The following is a 21,533-nucleotide window of genomic DNA, read 5'->3' on the forward strand; positions in this document are numbered from 1 at the left end:
ATGCAACGGGCGGGCATGATCTACTAAGTTTCTTGGACGCTTACTCGGGCTATAATAAGATCTTCATGGAAGGCGAAGATCAGGAAAAAACCACATTCATCACCCACCAAGGAACATATTACTATAGGGTCATGCCTTTTGGACTAAAGAACGATGGAGCTACTTATCAAAGGTTTGTGACAAAGATGTTCAAAGATCAGCTCGACAAAACAATGAAGGTATATATAGACGTCATGCTAGTCAAGTCCAAAAGGAGAGAATATCACATCGATCATTTGAAAGAAACTTTCAACATACTCAGACGGTACAAAATGAAGTTGAACCCAGAGAAATGTTTGTTCGGTGTAGCCTCGGGAAAGTTCTTGGGTTTTCTGGTATCCCAATGAGGGATCGAGGTCAACCCATACCAAATCAAAGCCATTGAAGGGATACAAGATCTCTTGACCAACAAAACACAAGTCTAAAGGTTGACCGATAGCGTCGCCGCCCTATCAAGGTTCATCTCGCGGTCATCGGATAGGTGCCATAAATTCTTTGGCATACTTAAGAAAGACAATAGCCTCGAATGGACTTCCAAGTGCGTCCACGCTTTGCGAGAACTAAAGGCATACCTGCCATCTCCGCCTTTGCTTTCAAAACCCGAGCCGAGAGAGTGTGTCCTCGTCTATCTGGTCGTATCCGAAGTAGCTATAAGTGCAGTCTTAATTCAAGAAAACAAAGGTACACAATCTCCCATCTATTACATTAGCAAAACACTGGTCTGGCTAGAGACGAGGTACCCACACCTCAAAAAATTGGCTCAGGCCTTAGTCGTAGCTTCAAAGAAGCTTAGACCATATTTCCAATGTCACCCCATCTCGGTCATCATGACCTCCCCCTTAGAAGAATTTTACATAAACCCGAACTATCAAGAAGGCTAGCCAAATGGGCCATCGAGCTGAGTGAACACAATATTACATATCAGTCGCGAACGGCAATAAAGTCACAAGTGCTTGTCGACTTCGTAGCCGAATTCAGCGCAAAAATAATGCCTGAAGTCAAAAGGGAAGCCGTCCAAACATCCCTCCAAATACGAGACCTCTGGGTCCTATACACCGATGGTACATCCAACGCATCAGGGTCAGGACTGGGACTCGTACTCGAAGTCCTAACAGGCGAAGTGATTCACCAGTCCATAAGCTGCCCGAATATGACTAACAATGAGGCCGAGTATGAGGTCGTAATTGCACGTCTAAGACTAGAACTCAAATATGGAGGAAAATGATTGAAACTGCGTTGCAATTCCCAGCTCGTAATCAATCAAGTCACCGGACTTTCCAAATTAAGGAACAAAGATTGCAAAAATACCAGACCAAATTATGCAAGGTACTGCTTGAGTTCAACGAATGTCAGCTCGACCAAATCCTACGAGCACAGAATGTCGAGACAGGCGGCCTCGCCAAACTAGTCGCAGCCACCAAAAAGCATCACAACTGAAGATAAAAACGTGGTCCATATCCTCAACTCATCACTAGACCAGGTCGAGGTAAGAACCATAAACTTAACTTGGGACTGACACAATCGTATTGTCTCATACCTGCAAGATAGAACACTCCCTACCGACAAAAAGAAAACCAGAAAATTAAGAATGCAAGCGGCCAAGTACAGTGTCCTCCACAACGATCTGTACCAGGACACCTACGGTGGTCCTCTGGCGAAGTGCTTGGGCCCAAACCAAACTCAGTGCATCCTTGAAGAAGTTCACGAAGGCCATTACGGGGCTCACTCCGATAATCGGGCACTGGTCAGATGCCTTATATGGACAGGATATTACTGGCCCACCATGAAAAGAGATGTGAGCAGTGCCAAAAATATGCCCCAATGATTCATCAAGCAGGCGGACATCTCCACTCAGTCACATCCCCTTAGTCATTCATCAAATGGGGAATGGACATCGTGGGCCACCTACCAGCAGGGCTAGGTAATATACGATTCCTTTTAATTTTAACTAACTATTTCTCTAAGTGGGTGGAAGGAGAAGCATTCTCCCAAATACAGGAAAAGGAAGTAATCACCTTTATATGGAGAAACATCATCTCCCCATTTGGCCTTCCCAAAGAAATCAGCTGTTACATATGGACCCCGTATTAAGAGGATACTCTCGACCCCATATCACTTCGCTAGTAACGGACAAGCAGAGTCATCCAATAAGTCAATACTAAACATCATGAAGAAAAAGCTCGAAGATGCCAAGGGACTGTGGCCGGAAATATTACCAAAAGTATTATGGGCCTACTGAACAACTGCAAAAACGAGCATAGGAGAGACGCCATACTCTTTGGTCTATGGGACTGAGGCAGTAATACCAGTCGAGGTCAGAGAACCCAGCCTAAGGCACTCCCATAAGATCGGCATGAGTAACGATGAGAGCTGAATACATGAACTTGACAAAGTCGACGAACAAAGAGATATGGTCTACATAAGAATGGTCGCCCCAAAAAAACAAGCAGAACACTATTACAACAAGAAAGCAAAGGTTAGGCTGCTCAAAGTCGAGGACTACATACTAAAAGCTAAAACTCAAGCGAGCAAAGATCCCAAGGAAGGCAAGCTGGGAACAAATTGGGATGGTCCATATAAAATCACAGTTGAAGAAAACAAGGGTTTTTTCCAATTAGAGACAATGGAAGGAAAGCTGCTACCAAACAATTGGAATATCATCCACCTCAAATACTTCAACTTCTGAGAGAAAAATCGCCCCCAAGTCGTACTCTTTTTTCCCTCACTTGAGTTTTGTCCCATTTGGGAATATTTGGAGTCGAAGCACGCGGAGGTTGGTTCGTGGTTACTATTTCATTACTGGACCTCTCAGTATTCTCTAGATCAGCCAATAAAGGGACTAGATAGACTGGGACTGGAACACCGGCCAACACCCAAAAAATCGGTAAATTTCTCCAAGTATGTAACCAAAAACAATAGTGTCAAGGCAATAAATTTTAAGCTTATCAGTACGACTTTCTAGCATTTAGGTTAGGTTTGACCCTGCTCAAACAAACACCTATCGGCCCTCGGCCGCAACTTCATGAAAGGTTATGTTTGACCCTGCTCGAACAAACACCTATCGGCCCTCGGCTGCAACTGAATGAAAGGTTATGTTCGACCCTACTCGAACAAATACCTATCAGCCCTCGGCCGCAACTTAATGAAAGGTTATGTTTGACCCTGCTCGAACAAACACCTATAGGCCCTCGGCCGCAACTTAATAAAAGGTTATGTTCGGCCCTGCTCGAACAAACACCTTTTTGCCCTCAATCACAACTTAATGAAGGGTTATGTTTGACCCTGCTTGAACAAACACCTACTGGCCCTCTGCCGCAATTCAACAACAGATTATATTTGACCTCGCTCGAACAAACTATTATCGGCCTTCGACCACACCCCGGCAAAGAAACAAAAATATGCACAAGTATAGAAATAAACTGCATGAAAAGAAGAAAATGCAAGGAACTACTTCAACATTTCATGTACTTAAAAAATTGTTTACAATGGGCTCGTGAAGACGCCATCTGAAATATACACAAAAAATCAAAAGAAAACTACTAGTCATCACCATCAAGGCCTTCAACATCCTCGCCAACTTGGTCCTCAACAGCATTGCCTTCTTAGCCATAAGCACCCTCACCATCACCACCTTTGCCATCAGGATATCCAGCAATATACCAGGCATTCTCCTTGAGCCGGTCCACACCCTCGTCCCCCTCGTCATCACCGGCCTCAGGCTAGTGGGGTCATACCCACAAACGACTCGAGACTTAACACTAACATCTTTGAGGGTGACTTCAGAGACAGATCCCGCCTTATGCCAATCTCGAAACACATCTAACTGGGCCTCAACATGAATCCACTCCTCGTACAATTCCTGAGGAATATTAGGAAAATCTAAAATACGGGAAGAAGATGGTTGTGCCAACAGTTGAGCCTTCTCGGCCTCCAAAGCAACAACTCAATCACAGAGATCAGAAGTCCCTTTCTCCAACTCTCCAGTCCTCTCATCAAGGCGTTGCTCTTTAAGCTTCGTTGTTGCTAAGTCATTCTCCCGCTCGGAACGGAGAGTCTGAATCACCACCTCAAGAGATTCCGCCTTCCTCAAAGCCTCAGACCGAGCGGACTCCACCTTCTCTAAAACCTCTGCCTTCTCGGCGACCTCTCCACATAGAGTCTCCACCCTTAATTGACACCCATCAAGCTGGTCATGCAGCGAAACCATCTGAGCTTGGAGATCGCTACACTGGACTTCAACCCCCCTTGCTGAGCTCAAGCTCTTCCTCTTTGCTCCTCAACGTCCCCACTAAGATGGTGCACTTCCCCACCATTAGCTCCAGCTCTTCATCTCGGGCCTTCAAATCCTCCCTCAGTCGGCGCAGACTGCTGCCCTAACAAAGCTAATGCTGGAGCTCCTTTAACTTCAAGTAAATGTCTTTCTGCCTCTGCTCCTTATAAGCACTCTCAATTTCCAAGACGATTGTCTAAAAAACAAAAATAAGAAGTTAGAGACTGAAGAAACAAAATCAAAGGAAAAATAACTAACAACAAATGTATTTACCCGAAGGGCGAGGCCAGCAATATTGTTCGACAGGTCGCTGTCATTCATATCCTTAAGGGTGATGGTAGGTTATAATCTCGTATTTTAGTCACTTATTGCCCTCTAATTCACTACACTTTATTTGTGTCCGAGCTTTAATTGGTAGTGTTTTGCACTTATTGTGTGTTTTATGCCTTGTACGAGTGATTCTGAGCTATGTAGATATTGTGGAGCTAATTTGAGCTATTTGGAGCTTTAAAGTTTGAGTAAAATCCCAAGGGATTAATCTAGGATCGTGTTCGGGGGTTGAGGACCAAGTTTGGACGTCAAAAATCAAGCAAAAAGTAACATTCTGAGAAATTTGCACTGCTGTGGTACGTGGGGCTGCGTGTGGGGCGCCGCAGCAGTGTATTTTTTTTTGCCTGGTGAATTTTTGAGCTCTCTGGATTTCTCCACTATTGCCCCACATGACACGTCGCCCCATGTGGCACGCCTGTTCAATCATTACGGAGTGAAAGTCATATTTCAGCTAGGTAAGGGTGGTTTCGTCTGGGCCTGACCCTACTTGGTATAAATACATAGAAAACGTTATTTTCTGAACTTTTTACATACTTTGGACCTAATGAGGCTAAGGAGGAGTTGGAATAATACAAGCACAAGGATTTCATCATTCCTTCCTCACTCAAGACCCGAGTTTGGATCGAATCTATGTTTTCCTATACTTCAAATATATTCGTGATGAATTTCTCCATGTCTATGGAGTAGTTCCATTTGGGGTTTGATTGATTTGGTGTATTGATGATTGTTTATAGATTATAACTCTAGTTTTATGTATTGAATCATTTTGGATGATTTAATTGTTTCATCTATATTCACTAGTTCGTGTAAACGAGAGAGGCATAACTTGTGATATCTTTGCATTATATTGTTGGTTGAGTTCATTAATTCTTCTTAGTAACTGAAATAGGATAGTTGAATCATTGATTAAACCTAGTTAGGAGAATAATCGAAAGAGATTTTCCTAAAGACCAATCCACTACGCATTCTGGCATATCTTCCCGTGCTGAAATTGGTTCATCTTGTGAGATTAAGACTTAATCGAGAGAGGAGTTTTTGCTGAACGTTTGAACTAATAATTGAGTGACTTTAAAAGAATTACTTGAATATTAGAAGTGAATTATCTAGAGTTAGATCCCGAAAAATTATCTTGCATTTATCCTATGAAAACCATGTCTTCTCCCATTGATAACCTTCTTTGCTTAGTCCTTGTTTCGATTGTCATTAGTCAATACCTTTAGATTCTTAATTAATTTTAGTTAGACATCTTATAAATCTCAACTGTTGATCATCTTGGATAGCTAGAAACTATGAGAATGCTGTTTAAATCCAATCCCTATGGATACGATATTATACTATACTATATTTGATTAGCGAGCAGAATTAAAGTATGCGTTTTGTGCTTGTCAAATTTTGGCGTCGTTGCCGGGGATTGGAAATCAATAGTGTTTGAAATAGTTTGAAGTGCTAATTCACGAAAAAAAATTCTTTTAATTTCCATTTTCTCTTTTTACGTTTGGTGTTCGTTGACTATGCGCAGGTTACAGGTTTAGATTTGTGCATGACTCGAGCTTCTGTGAAAGAAGTGCTACCATACGAGCCCGAGATAGAAAAATAACTGCGACAACTGAGGAAGGAAAGAGATCTCCCCGAGACGACAGAAAAGGTTGGGCAATCCTCAACCAAAGAACTTATGGCTGGAAACGGTTATGATAATATAGATTTGGCTACAAGGGAGGCAACCCAACAACGAGAAAAAGGTGCACGTGATGCTGAGGAAGCAGCTATGAGAGATGCACAGATTATCTATAAAGAATAGAGGGGTCATAGAATTGCTCAAAATCAACCCTTGCTGCAGACCAGTGCAGAAGTATAGGTCCCAATCATGGGAGATCACTTGGCGATTATGCTAGACCGGTCTACAATCAAGGCTTATTAAGTGTTAGACCACCTCCAATTACAGCTAACAATTTCGAGTTGAAGCAAGGGTTGCTTCAAACCATTCAGAATTATTGTGTCTTTAGAGTTTAAAAAAAAACAAAGATCCAAGCACACATCTAATGGACTTCTAGTAGATTATAGACACTTTTCAATACAATGGGGTGTCACGAGATGTAGTGTACTTAAGGGCATTCCCTTTTTCACTTAAAGATGATGCGAAGCAGGGCTTCAAAGCTTGCCCACGGGATCGATTAGAACATGGGAGGAGATGACCAGAAAATTCCTTGATAAATATTTCTCCTCAGCTAAAAGGGGCAAGTTTAGAAGAGAAATCCATAACTTCTGCGAGAAAGAGACTGAAACTTTTTTTGAAGCATGGGAGAGGTTTAAGGAGATTGTTAGGAAGTGTCAAAATAGTGGAATTGAACTCTGGATGTAACTCCAGGACTTTTGGGATGGATTGACACTGGCTTCGCTTAGAACATTGAACAATGCAGTTAGAGTCCCTTTGATGACGAAGACTCCAGAGGAGATAGTTATAATTCTTGATGAGTTATCTGAAGATGCAAATCAGTGGCCCTCTGAGAGTGCTGAAAGAAGAAGATCAATTGGTGTTCACCAAGTTGATGCTAGTACATCTATGCAGGTACAACTTGATGTTATGGCTAAAGAAATACGAAAAATGACCTTAGCCTCGATACAAAATGAGCCTCACGCAGTTTGTGATATATGTGAAAGAGGACACCCTACTCATGAGTGTCAAGCCTCAACTAAGGAAGTGAATGTTGTGAGAAATTATAATTTTAATGCAATGGGTCAGAAGCACCCCGGTTATTCATGGAGTTCACTTGGGGTTACCGCTAATGCATGGAAACAAAACAACCCTAGATTTCAAGGACAACGAGCTCATGGTTTTATGAATCAGCCAAGGCAGCAGTTTCAGCCTCAACAACCCAATCAGCCTAGTCTAGAAGATCTCATGAAGGCCTCCATTGTGAAAACTAATGAAAGATTTGAAGTACAAGGGGCAGCAATTCGAAATTTAGAGAAGCAAGTGGGACAGATTGCAACAATATTACCTGAGAGGGTTCCAGGCACTCTCCCTACTGTACTGAAAGAAATCCCAACGAAACAGTGAGTGTTGTGACCTTGAAAAGTGGGCAAGTGTTGAAAGACCCCACCTCGATCCAAAAGGATGTGAGACTTGAAAAAGAAAGTGGGGAGCAGCTGAAAAATGATGAGGACAAGAAGAAGAAAGGCCAGATGAAAGCTGAGAAAAAGAAGAAGGAAGAAAAATTGAGAAGGTAGGAGCATGAAGAGAGCAAGCATATGCCTGCGCTACCTTTCCTGTAACGACCCGACTTGTCGTTTTATGAATTAATGCCCCGTTCAGTGACTTAAGGTCCCGAAAAGTTTCATAATATGTATTATGACCCAAGCGTATGGTCGAGTTTGATTTTCGAAAGATTGAGAATTAAACTGAGAGAACAATTCTCATTTTTGAAGCTTAAATGAAAAGAGCTGACCGAAGTTTGACTTTTGAGCAAATGACTCCGGAATGGAATTTCGATGATTCCAATAGCTTCGTATGGTGATTTTGGACTTAGGAGTGTGTTCGGAAAAGTATTTGGAAGCCCGTAGTTAAATTAGGCTTGAAATGGCAAAAATATGAAGTTTAAGTTAGAAGTTCGACCGGGGAATTGACTTTTTGATATCGGGGACGGAATCCAGTTCTGTAAATTTTCATATGTCCGTTATGTCATTTATGACTTGTGTGCAAAATTTGAGGTCAATCGGACTTGATTTGATAGGTTTCGGCGTCGAATGTAGAAGTTGGAATTTTTTAGTTTCATTAAGCTTGAATTGGGGTGGTTCTAGCATTGTTTGATGTGATTTGAGGCTTCGATTAAGTTCGTATGATGTTCTAGGACTTGTTGGTATATTTGGTTGAGGTCCCTAGGGGCTCGGGTGAGTTTTGGGGGGGTTTTAGACCATTTCTAGGCCATTTTAAATTGTTGGTTTTTGTCCACAATGGTGTGCATCGCGATCGCGAACATTAGGTCGCGTTCGCAAAGAGTAAACAGTAGTTTGGTGCCTTGTGAATCGCGATCGCGGAAGCTATTTCGCGATCGCGTAGAACAAACCTTTGCTGCACTGACCCGAATTAGAAAGTTTATATATCACAACCTATAAGGAATTTGGAGATGATCCAAAAAAATAAAAGTTGTAGCCCTTTGTGTCTAATTTTCATAAAAGTAAACCATTTGTCATTTGGAGTTGTGTACAAAAAGTTATAGTGGATACACTACAGGCTGTCTGGGAAGAGTTTGGAAATCTTTGTTGCATAAGGTTGATTTGGGAAGCTTATATCTCGAAATCTATAAGAAATTGGGAGATGAGCGATAAATGAAAGTTATAGCCCTTGGAGTCTAGATTTTATAAAGTTAAACCATTCATCATTTGGAGTTTTGTACAAAAAGTTATGACCATTATACTAGAGGCTATCTGGAAGAGTTGGGGATTTTTTCTTCACGATCACGAAAGGCAAATTTTGGGCTGAGAAAAATTGTGCTTCGCGATCGCGAAGAGTAAATACCTGGGCAGTAGCTATGTTTCGAGGTTTCAGCTATTTTTAACATATTTGGAGTTATGGAGCTCGGATTGAAGCGATTTTTGAGACGATTTTCATCATATGGATTGGGGTAAGTGTTCTATATCCGAAAGTGATTATACTTCATGATTTTATGGTTATATTCATCATTTATTTCCGATTTAAATGGAAGAAATCAAGATTCTTGCAAAACTTTTCAAGAACAAAAATTTTAGATTTGGAGGTCGAGTTATTATCGGAATTTGATAAAATTAGTATGGGCGGCTTCGTAATTGAATGGGTTGTCGAATTTTGTGAGTTTCATCAGATTCCGAGACGTGGGCCCCACAGATAATTTTTTAGTTAAATTTCGGATTTTGTTGGGAAAATAGTATTTTCATATGAAATTAATTTCTATAATTAGTATTGACTAAATTCAATTAATTTGAATAGATTTGAGCTTTCCGGAGGATTTATTCAAGCAAGACGGCTATTTTGGAATATCGGCATAATTTCAAAAAGGTAAGTATCTTACCTAACCTTGAGTGGGGGAAATTACCCCTCAGGCATTAAATCTTATGTGGAAATTGTGTAATTGAAACCATGTACGCGAGGTGACGAGTACGTACTTGGTTTATCTGTGCAAATTATATTGGTTGAAATTCGTAGACGCACTTATGTATTAAATTGGAAAATTGTTGGAACATAGTAAATCCTTTATTTGTCATGCATAAATCCTTGTTTGTTGAATTTGTTTTTATATGATGATTTGGTGTGATTGCCACCTTGATTTTTATGTGAATCCCGTGTATTTGTTGAGTTGATATTTTCTGGAGATAATTTCATTCTGGATTATTCATTTTCAAATAATTTATTAAATAATTTTGAAATAAGGCATTAATCTATTTGCCAAAAATTTGGATTAAAGAAGGCGTTGTTCCTTGATGAATTACTTTCCAGTTCATATTGTTGAAATTGGTATTGAGTTATAAAGGCTGTAAATCACACCGAGGCAAAGTGTTAAATTGTGAAATATTATTTTGTTAAGTTGTTCACTCCCGAATATTTTGTTAAGATTTTGTGCACATTATGGTCGAGCCATGGGCTCTTTATTGTGGAAAATAATGTATTGTTGATTCCTTTGGAAAGTTGTAATATTTGAGCACTTGATGTGAAATTGTTTTGATATGTTGTAATATTTGAGCACTTGATGTGCAATTTGTGATATGTTGTAATATTTGAGCACTTGAGGTGCAATTTGTGATATATTTTGATATTTGAGCACTTGATGTGCAATTTATAATATGTTGTGATATTTGAGTACTTGAGGTGCAAGTTATGGTATGCTCTGATAATTGGGCACTTGAGGTGCGAATTGTGATATATTGTGATATTGATTCGCATGTGGTGGTATAAGGTCCGGGTGTTGAAACGCATGCGGTGAGATAAGGGGGGCTTGATAGGCGTGGCTAGTAGGGGAACTACTAGAAGCCATGAGGGTGTGATAAGGGTGGCTAAAACACGGGATGCTATTTCAGGAAAAATAATTTTTTAAAACTAAATGTAAAGACTCCCGCGGTGATATAAGGAAAGATTGTGAATTTATTTATGATTTGGGACTACGACTCGGGAGTGCCCTTTGTTAATGTTTCTCTATGGTTGCATTTGCCTTTTGTTATTTTATTTTTTCGTAATTTATAAATTCTTGTGTTCTCTGTGATGTATTATTTGACTTAATATTAAGTGTTTTGTATTTCTTGTTGTATTGTGTTGGCTTTGGCTTTTTCATACAAGACTCTGAGGATTTGTATTTCTGGGTTGTACTTGTTTTTGATGATTGAGTTATTTTAAATAAAAGAAAATTACTATTAGGTTTTAATTTAATAAGTTTTACACCCAAATTAGTAGCTTATCTGATGCTTTATTTTAATTGAAATATCATTTTTCTTCACTCAAACGATTTCTAAAATAAACTTATTTCTTTGTTGATTTCTTACTTGATTTAAAGATTTTAACCTTACTTTATTTAAAATAAATTGATCCTACGATTTTTATATATTGATATTTTGGGCACGTGAGTTGTCCGTGCAGATGTGATATAAATATGGGCACGAGGTGACATGAGAATATGAAAGGGGGCTGAGACTCGTACTTATGATTATGATATAAGATATTTATGTGAAAGAGTTTTATATTCGAAGAAAATTTATTTGAAGAAATTTATTGGAGGGTATTTATTCGAAAGAATTATATGTTAATGATTTATATTCGAAGGACTTGATTAATTGGATGTACTTGTGTTTATTATCCGTTTGAGCAATATTTATGGTGTTCCTGTTACCTTGTTGTTTATGTCACAAGTTGATTATTATTGCCATCATTGCTATTTGTTATTCGATTATTTTCGTAGGCTATATTGCACAGGTTATTTGACTAGTGAGTGTCTTGACTGTACCTCGTCACTACTCCACCGAGGTTAGTCTTGATACTTATTGGGTACCGACTATGGTGTACTCATACTATACTTCTGCATATTTTTGTGCAGAGCCAGGTATTGGAGATATCGAATTCGGACATAGATTAGAGTGTGATCGCAAGGATTCAAAGTAGGATGAAATGAAAAGACTCAAAGGGACTGCGACGACCAAACAACTCTACCTTGAATCTTTACGATCCCACTTTAACTCTGCTCAAGTCCGATATCTCCAATACCTGGCTCTGCACAAAAATGTGCAGAAGTGTAGTATGAGTACACCACAGTCGGTACCCAGTAAGTATCAAGACTAACCTCAATAGAGTAGAGACGAGGTACAGTCAAGACACTCACTAGTCTAATAACATGTGTAATATAATATACAAAATAATAGAAAACAAATAACATCAAGGCAACATAAAACAACCAATGATATTCACAGTAAGACAATAAAATCACCATTTAATATCGCTCAACAATTAATAAATATAATTATACCCAATTAAATCAAGTTCTTCAATTAAATATCTTTCACATATAATTCTTACGAATAAAACTCTTTTTCAAATATAATTTCGTCGAATAAATATCTTTCAAATATAATTTTTTTCATATAATTCTTCTTGAATAAAAATCCTTTCAAATAAATATTTTGAATATAATTCTTTCAATTAAAGAGTCACAATGTGACACCTTATTTCAAAATCATAAAAATATGGGTCTCAGCCCATTTTCATATTTTTCGTAAACACGGGTCTCAACCCATTTTTTATATTTCCACGGCACCTCGTGCCCATAATTAAATCATCATATCAAATCAATCTGGAATGACTTATCACGACCAAAAATCCCACCACAGGCGTCGTGATGGCACCTAGTCGTTAAGACTAGGTAAGCCGATTTCAATTACATTTTGAAGCCATTTTTTCTTATTGTTTGAATTAAATAAGTAACCAAAACTAACAACGGAATAAATATGAATATACAACCTCCCAAGACTGGTAGTATTGAGTCACGAACTCTAAATGAATACATGGAATGATCACAATGACCGAATATATAATACTGTTTTATTACAAATTAACAGTACAATGAAATGAAAAGACCCCAAGGGACTGCGAGGACCAAGCAGCTCTACCTTGAATCCTTACGATCCCGCTTTAACTCTACTCAAGTCCGATATCTCCAATACCTAGCTCTGCACAAAAATGTGCAGAAGTGTAGTATGAGTACTCCACGGTCGGTACCCAGTAAGTATCAAGACTAACCTCAATAGAGTAGAGACGAGGTACAGTCAAGACACTCACTAGTCTAATAACCTATGCTATATAATATACAAAATAATATGAAATAAATAACATCAAGGCAACATAAAACAACCAATGATATGTACAGTAAGACAATAAAATCATCATTTAATATTTCTAAACAATTAATAATACAATTACACCCAGTTAAATCAAGTTCTTCAATTAAATATCTTTCACATATAATTCTTATGAATAAAACTCTTTTTCAAATATAATTTCGTCGAATAAATATCTTTCAAATATAATTCTTTCATATAATTCTTCTTGAATAAAAATCCTTTCAAATAAATATTTTGAATATAATTCTTTCGATTAAAGAGTCACCATGTGACACTTCATTTCAAAATCATAAAAATATAAGTTTCAGCCCATTTTCATATTTTTCGTAAATACGGGTCTCAGCCCATTTTTCATATTTCCACGGCACCTCGTGTCCATAATTAAATCATCATATTTTTCCGGCACTTCGTGCCCTCATTTCATATCACAACTGCACGGACAATTCACGTGCCAAATATCATTATCATTTCATCACAACACCTCGTGCCCACATTTCATATCACAACTGCACGGACAATTCACGTGCCAAATATCCTCATTATTTACTCACGATACCTCATTCCCACATTTCATTTTATAGTCCGCCTCCACAGGCTCTCAATTTCAACATAAATCAGATTGTAATCAATTTACCAACAACAAGACAAATTGTACAAGGTATAAAAATAAACACAAGAAAATCACAACATCACATGAAAATCATCAACACTACAACCCACATCATCATATATCGTCCCTGACAATAGCCACCCTTATCGCTCCTATTGCCACACTTATCACTCCTATAGCCACCCTTATCGCTCCGCCCAGACAATATCAATAGCCACCCTTATCGCTCCTATTGCCACCCTTATCGCTCCTATAGCCACCCTTATTGCTCCGCCCAGACAATATTCCAACAAACACAACCACAGTAAAATGTCACCCTTATACTCACATAATATCAGTGGTGAAATTCCAACCTTATAGCCTCAAAATAATAATTAACACAACACAACAATTTACACGGGAAATTATTACGGCAACATAACAAAATCAATTCATATCACAATTTGTCCAATGGCCATAACTAAATTCCAAAGCTAACACCAAGTCAATTAATTTTACAACAAATAGCCAAAAGCTCCACACAATGTGTACAACACCCAAAAAATAATTAATAGAGATAGAAGTTACTCAACATAAAGCAAAGTTTTTATTAAATTCAAATTTTCAATAATTATATAAACACCTCTTCTTAAGCTCATTTAATTAATTATTTGCAGAGGGAAAATCCATAATAAAATTAAATTCTAATAATTATCAAACCAACAAATTCACGAAATTACATAAATAATCAAGTAACAATCACATCAAATTGTCATATAACAACAGATTCAACAACAACAAGGATTTAGGCACGACAAATAGATGATTAAATATATACCAACAATTACCCAATTTACCACACAATATGCTCAAGACTTTATCTCAATAAAATTTATACATATAAGCCGAGTACGTACTCGTTACCTCGCGTACACGGCTTTTCACATTTTACAAATGTCACATAAGACTCGATGCCTAAGGTGTAATTCCCCCACTCGAGGTTAAGCAAGACACTTACCTTTTTGAAGTTATGCTGATATTCCAAAATCGCCTTCTTGCTTGAATTGGTTTCCGGACCGCTCAAATCTATTCAAATCAGTTGTATAACTTCATTAAAATTTATCGAAAATAATTCTGGATAATAAAACGTCGACTTAAAAATTTATTCCAAAAAGTCAACAAAAGTCAACGCGGGGCTCGCCACGTGGAACCCGACAAAATTTTCATGAAATCCGAACACTCATTCCAATACGAGTTCAACCATACCAATTTTATCGAATTCCAATAACAACTCGATTTTCAAATCTTAAATTTGTGATTTAAGAAATTTCTATAATTTTTCCAAAATTTCCATCTTAAAGTACTAATTAAATGATGAAATTAGTGATATATTCATCTTTATTAACCAAATCCGAGTTAGAATCACTTACCGCGATGAATTTCTTAAAAAACCCACGAAAAATCGTCTCAAACCAAGCTCCCAAAGTCCAAAAATAAAATAATAACCTAAACCTCGGATATAAAGTATATCCTCTAAACTTCCAATGGGCGGTCCGCACAAAAATGGTGCGGCCGCACATCCCATCTCCTGCGGTCGCACAAAAATGGTGCGGCCACACTTCACAGCCTTCTCCTCTAACAGGATTCAGTACGTTGGCCATAACTTTCTCTACAGATGTACGAATTATGATTTCTTTACCTTTCTGGAAACTAGACACGAAGGGCTACAACTTTTGTTTTTCTATCATCTCAAAATACCTTGTAGATCAAACGATATGAGCTTCCGAATTCGCACCAGCAAATTTGAGAGTTCGTGAGCGCGGCCGCACACAAAATTGTGTGGTCCGCGAACTCCACTAAGGACTGGAGCGCGGTCCGCACTTCCCTTTTTGCCTCAGCACTCCCGAAACTCATCCGGAACCTTCCGGACACAAACCATATATGAATTTAAATTATAAAATACGCTACGGACCTGCTCGCCCACTCAAAACACTGAAAAGAGGTCATCTTGACCCTATATTGACCATGGTCAAACTCCCAAATTTCTTAACTTTAATAATCTCTCAACCAATGACCCAAAATATATACCCAAGCCTCTCGGGACCTCAACCAAATATACCAACACGTCCCAAAATACAACACGAACTTAGTGGAGGCTTCAAATCCCGTCAAACAATGACAAAATTACGAATCGCGCCTCGAATCGAATTATGAATTTTCAAATCTCCCAACTTCTGTGTTTTGCACCGAAACATATCAAATCAATATGGAATGACTTAAAATTTTGCACACAAGTCATAAATGACATAATGTATATATTCAAATTTTCAGAATTGGATTCCAGCCCCAATATCAAAAAATCAACTCCCCGATCAACACTTTTCTTTTAAGCTTCTTAAATAAGAATTTTTCTTTTAATTAAATTTCGAATCTTCCGAAAATCAAACTCGACTACACCCGCGGGTCATAATACTTATTACGAAGTTGCTCGAGACCTTAAGTCACTGAACGGGGCGGTAATTCTTAAAATGGCAAGTCGGGTCATTACATTCTCCACCTCTTAAATAAATGTTCGTCCTCGAACGTGCTAAGAATTATTCAACGGTTACCAAATTGATGATTTTTTTTTACACATATACTCACGTTTGATCCCCCGTTACCGTATTTGAGATAAGCCCGACAACACCATCTCATTTGAGATTATTTTTTTTATCCATATTTGTAAACTTTAAGATCAATTTCTTACACTCCAGCATTTTCAAAAGGCCTGATGTTTTCACAACAACGCACGGTATTAGCCTCAACTGGTTATAGCAACTCATGCCTACACACACATCAACTTTCTTGATAGTGTTAAAGTACTTCAAAAGTTTTCTGGGGTGTTACATTCTTCCCCGCTTAGGATCATTCGCCCTCAAACACATAACATAATTTGTCTCTTCTTTTGCACGTCCCAATACCCCAAATTTTATACTAACTCCCAAATTTTTCAGAATTTTCGGCATAGTTTCCCCTGTAATTGGGCCTAACCACCTGTCAGAGTAACACCAAAAGACCTCCTAACAATACATCTACAACTCAACAAAACACCACAAGGTATATATCAATAACACCAATCTCAGCATTACAAGCATTGCATTATCACAATGATATCAGGACATGGAGCACATCATATGTATGCCCATCACCACATCTCTGGTCTTAAAAGTTGTTCATAATTAATTCCAGCATCATCAATTTATCTCATATTAACCAACACCTCGTTTCAGATTTTCACAACACTGACAACAGAATGTGAGGCATGAAGACCTCATAACTGTTAACCCGACTTAACGAGTCACATTTAACGCCACATGGGCACTCATCTCATAGGTTAAAACTTAATAATTACAGCACAATTATGGCACAGAAACACATAAAAGAATTATTACTTAAGCCTATCAGGCATGACTCCCTATTAGTACTATAGTACAATTTAAACTTCACACAAGGAGAATTTTAAACTCATAAATATTTCACCACAAGGACCTCGTCCTTGTACAACTTTCACCACGGCTTGTAGCCCGGTTTAAATATTTGACATCATATAAAAATGCGAGGATCTCATCCTCAACTCCGAATCACAAGTATTTTGCACATTGTGCCAACTAAAATTTCAATTTCTTTTCTTTCTTCTTTTCAATAAATTTTGTAAATAATTTTCACAACACATAATGAACCCTCATACCGGTAGGGCATATAATTCATAAAAAAATAGAATCAATTATTCTGAAACACATTAAACCCACTGTAATGAATAATAAAAATTTCTTTTGGACTTATAGTCCTCAATGGTGTCCAAAAATAAAAATGACAGACACGGGCTCACATCTTCAAATCTCCCAACAGGGATAAACATATAAGTGTGTCACGAAATTACGAAGCTCACCCATAAGCGAAGCATAATAGGAGGACTCACCTCAATATTCAAAACCGAATCAAATTAAGGGAAAAATATCCTTTTATAACAAAAACCAGGATCGTACCTGTAATGTCACCATCTGGTGTATTGGCCTCAGCCAAATCATAGCGATTATATCAATGGTTCGGGTCTCCACTAATTAGGTGCCCACTACACGCCTGTCCTCCACCTCTAGCTGACTGTGCACATGGGGTATTAACTGGAATAAAGCTTGTAGCCTAAATATTCTGATATAATCCGTCTCTTCCAAGTATGGGATATTCCTCTTGATGTGTCTAGTACAATCACACTGATAACAACCCTTCTAAGGTCGTGGCTGCTCGTACTGAGCCTGTACCGGATAATTAAAATAATCATTGTAGGAATCTCGTGCCGGTGGTGCATTGTAAGAACTTACTGGAGCACTCTGACTAATCTGATGTGCGGACTGAGTTGGCCGACTTCTCGAGCCTCCACTATAATGGGTCCTAGTTGAAGAGTAAAATCCACTAAACCCTCTAGATCTTCGAGACCTCTTGGCTTCCTTAGACTCCCTTTCCTCGCCTAAAATACCCTCAATCTTACTTGTAATCTCTACTACTTGTTGAAATTGAGTATCTGTTTGCATCTCTCGAGCCATGCATATTTTAATATCATAATTGAGCCCCTCAATGAATTGCGAACCCGTTCTCTGATTGTAGAAACTAAGATAGGTGCATGATGGGCTAACTCATTGAACCTGATAGCATATTCTGACACTACCATAGTGCCTGACGCAACCGTTCAAACTCTGTGTGCCACGCATCCCGTAGAGTCTGGGGAATAAACTCTTTCAAGAACATTTATGAAATTGAGCCTAAGTTGGTGGTATTGCATCTGTTTGTCTACCTTCTTCATAATTTTTCCACCACTGATACGCTGCGCCTGATAGTTGAAATACAGTAAAGGCAACTCCGCTTACTTCCACAATACCCATGGTGCGGAGAATACGGTGACAAGTTTCTAGAAATCCTTGGGCATCCTCTGTAGCTATGCCACTGAAAGTAGATGGACTATACCTCTTAAACCTTTCAAGTCTCTTTTGTTCTTTTTCTGATGCCTCTGGTCTGACCTTAGGCCGAACCGAAATAACAGGTTGTACCGGTACTACACCCGAAACCTGACAAACGTGAACCTGTTGCTCTGGAGTTGTGGTAGGAGTATGGGCTACTCCCCCAATCTGCAAAATATTTGGTGCAACAGAGATCAATCCCGTCTGAGTTAATGTACCAAACATACTCAGGAACTATGCTAAAGTCTCCTGAAGTCTGGGGGTAACAACAGGTGCTTCTGGTACCTGTCCCCCAACTGGAGCTACTGGCGGCTCCTCAACTGTTGTTCTGACAGGTGCTCTAGTCGCGGCACGTGCCCTTCCTTGGCCTCTACCTCGGCCTCTACCTCTTGCGGCCCTAGCAGTACGCGCATGTGTCTGCTCAGCTGACCCGGTAGTACATGTCCTCACCATCAGTAAGAGAATACAGATACAAAGGTTCAAATTACAAATTCAACAAATTCTGCATGACAGGAATGAAAGAAGTGGAAATTTATTAACAGTTCTGTAGCCTCTCGAAGATAAGTACAGACGTCTTCGAACCGATCTACAAGACTCTACTAGACTTGTTCGTGACTCGTAGAACCTATGAACCCAGGGCTTTGATACCAACTTGTCACAACCCAAAATCCCACCACAGGCGTCGTGATGGCACCTAGTCTCTAAGACTAGGTAAGCCGATTTCAATTACATTTTGAAGCCATTTGTTTTTTATTTTTTGAATTAAATAAGTAACTAAAACTAACAGCGGAATAAATATGAATACACAACCTCCCAAGACAGGTAGTACTGAGTCACGAACTCTAACTGAATATATGGAATGATCACGAGAACCGAATATCCAATACTGTTAGATTACAAATTAATAGTACAATGAAATGAAAAGACCCAAAGGGACTTCGACGACCAAGCAGTTCTACCTTGAATCCTTACGATCCCACTTTAACTCTACTCAAGTCCGATATCTCCAATACCTGGCTCTGCACAAAAATGTGCAGAAGTGTAGTATGAGTACACCACGGTCAGTACCCAGTAAGTATCAAGACTAACCTCCATGGAGTAGAGACGAGGTACAGTCAAGACACCCATTAGTCTAATAAACTGTGCAATATAATATACAAAATAATATGAAACAAATAACATTAAGGCAACATAAAACAACCAATGATATGCACAGTAAGACAATAAAATCACCATTTAATATTTCTCAGCAATTAATAAATATAATTACACCCAGTTAAATCAAGTTCTTCAAGTAAATATCTTCATATATAATTCTTACGAATAAAACTCTTTTTCAAATATAATTTAGTCGAATAAATATCTTTCAAATATAATTCTTTCAAATATAATTCTTCTTGAATAAAAATCCTTTCAAATAAATATTTTAAATATAATTCTTTCGATTAAAGAGTCACCATGTGACACCTCATTTCAAAATCATAAAAATACGGGTCTCAGCCCATTTTCATATTTTTCGTAAACACGGGTCTCAGCCCATTTTTTATATTTTCACGGCATCTCGTGTCCATAATTAAATCAACATATCATCACAGCACCTCGTGCCCTCATTTAATATCATAACTGCACGGACAATTCACGTGTCAAATATCCTCATTATTTACTCACGGCACCTCGTGCCCACATTTCATTTTATAATCCGCCTCCACAGGCTCTCAATTTCAACATAAATTAGATTGTTATCAATTTACCAACAACAAGACAAATTGCACAAGGTATAAATATAAACACAAGAAAATCAAAACATCAACACCACAACCCCACATCATCACATATCGTCGCTGACAATAGCCACCCGTATCGCTCCTATTGCCACACTTATCACTCCTATAACCACCCTTATCGCTCCGCCCAGACAATATCAATAGCCATCTTTATCGCTCCTATTGTCGCCCTTGTCGCTCCGCCCGGACAATATTCCAACAAACACAACCACAGTGAAATGTTACCCTTATACCCACATAATATCAGCGGTGAAATGCCAACCTTATAGCCTAAAAATAATAATTAACATAACACAACAATTTACACGGAAAATTATTACGGCAACATAATAAAATCAATTTAGATCACAATTTGCCCAATTGCCATAACCAAATTAAAAAACTACAACCAAGTCAATTAATTTCACAACAAATAGCCAAAAGCTCCACAAAATGTGTATAACACCCAAAAGCAATCAATAGAGATAGAAGTTACTCAGCATAAAGCAAAGTCTTCATTAAATTCAAATTTTAAATAATTATATAAACACCTCTTCTTAAGCTCATTTAATTAATTATTTGCAGAGAAAAAATCCATAATAAAATTAAATTCCAATAATTATCAAACCAACAAATTCACGAAATTACATAAATAATCAAGTAACAATCACATCAAATTGTCATATGACTCGATGCATACGGGGTAATTCCTCCACTTGAGGTTATGCAAGATACTTACCTTTTTGATGTTATGTCGATATTCCCAAACTGCCTTCTTGCTTGAATTGGCTTCCAGACCGCTCAAATCTATTCAAATCAGTTGTATAACTTCATTAAAATTTATCAAAAATAATTCCGGATAATAAAATGTCGACTTAAAAATTTGCTCAAAAAGAAAACAAAACTCAACGCGGGGCCCGCCCCTCGGAACCCGACAAAATTTTCATGAAATCCGAACACCCATTCCGATACGAGTTCAACCGTACCAATTTTATCAAATTCCAATAACAACTCGACCTCCAAATCTTAAATTTGTGGTTTATGAAGTTTCTACAATTTTTCCCAAATTTCCATCTCAAAGTACTAATTAAATGATGAAATCAGTGATATATTCATGTATATTAACCAAATCCGAGTTAGAATCACTTACCCCGATAAATTTCTTGAAAAACCCACGGAAACTCGTCTCAAACCGAGCT

At 38.3% G+C, this 21,533-nt stretch overlaps 1 non-coding gene across 1 annotated transcript; it reads right to left on the reverse strand.

Moving 5' to 3' along the window:
• Positions 1-6,875: 6,875 nt before the first annotated feature.
• Positions 6,876-6,982, reverse strand: LOC117278304 (small nucleolar RNA R71). Its single transcript, XR_004508680.1, has one exon. It is a non-coding gene; the product is annotated as a small nucleolar RNA R71 (small nucleolar RNA).
• Positions 6,983-21,533: the final 14,551 nt, after the last annotated feature.

The sequence above is a fragment of the Nicotiana tomentosiformis genome, chromosome 11, assembly GCF_000390325.3.
Source record: "Nicotiana tomentosiformis chromosome 11, ASM39032v3, whole genome shotgun sequence".
NCBI classification, from domain to species: Eukaryota; Viridiplantae; Streptophyta; class Magnoliopsida; order Solanales; family Solanaceae; genus Nicotiana; species Nicotiana tomentosiformis.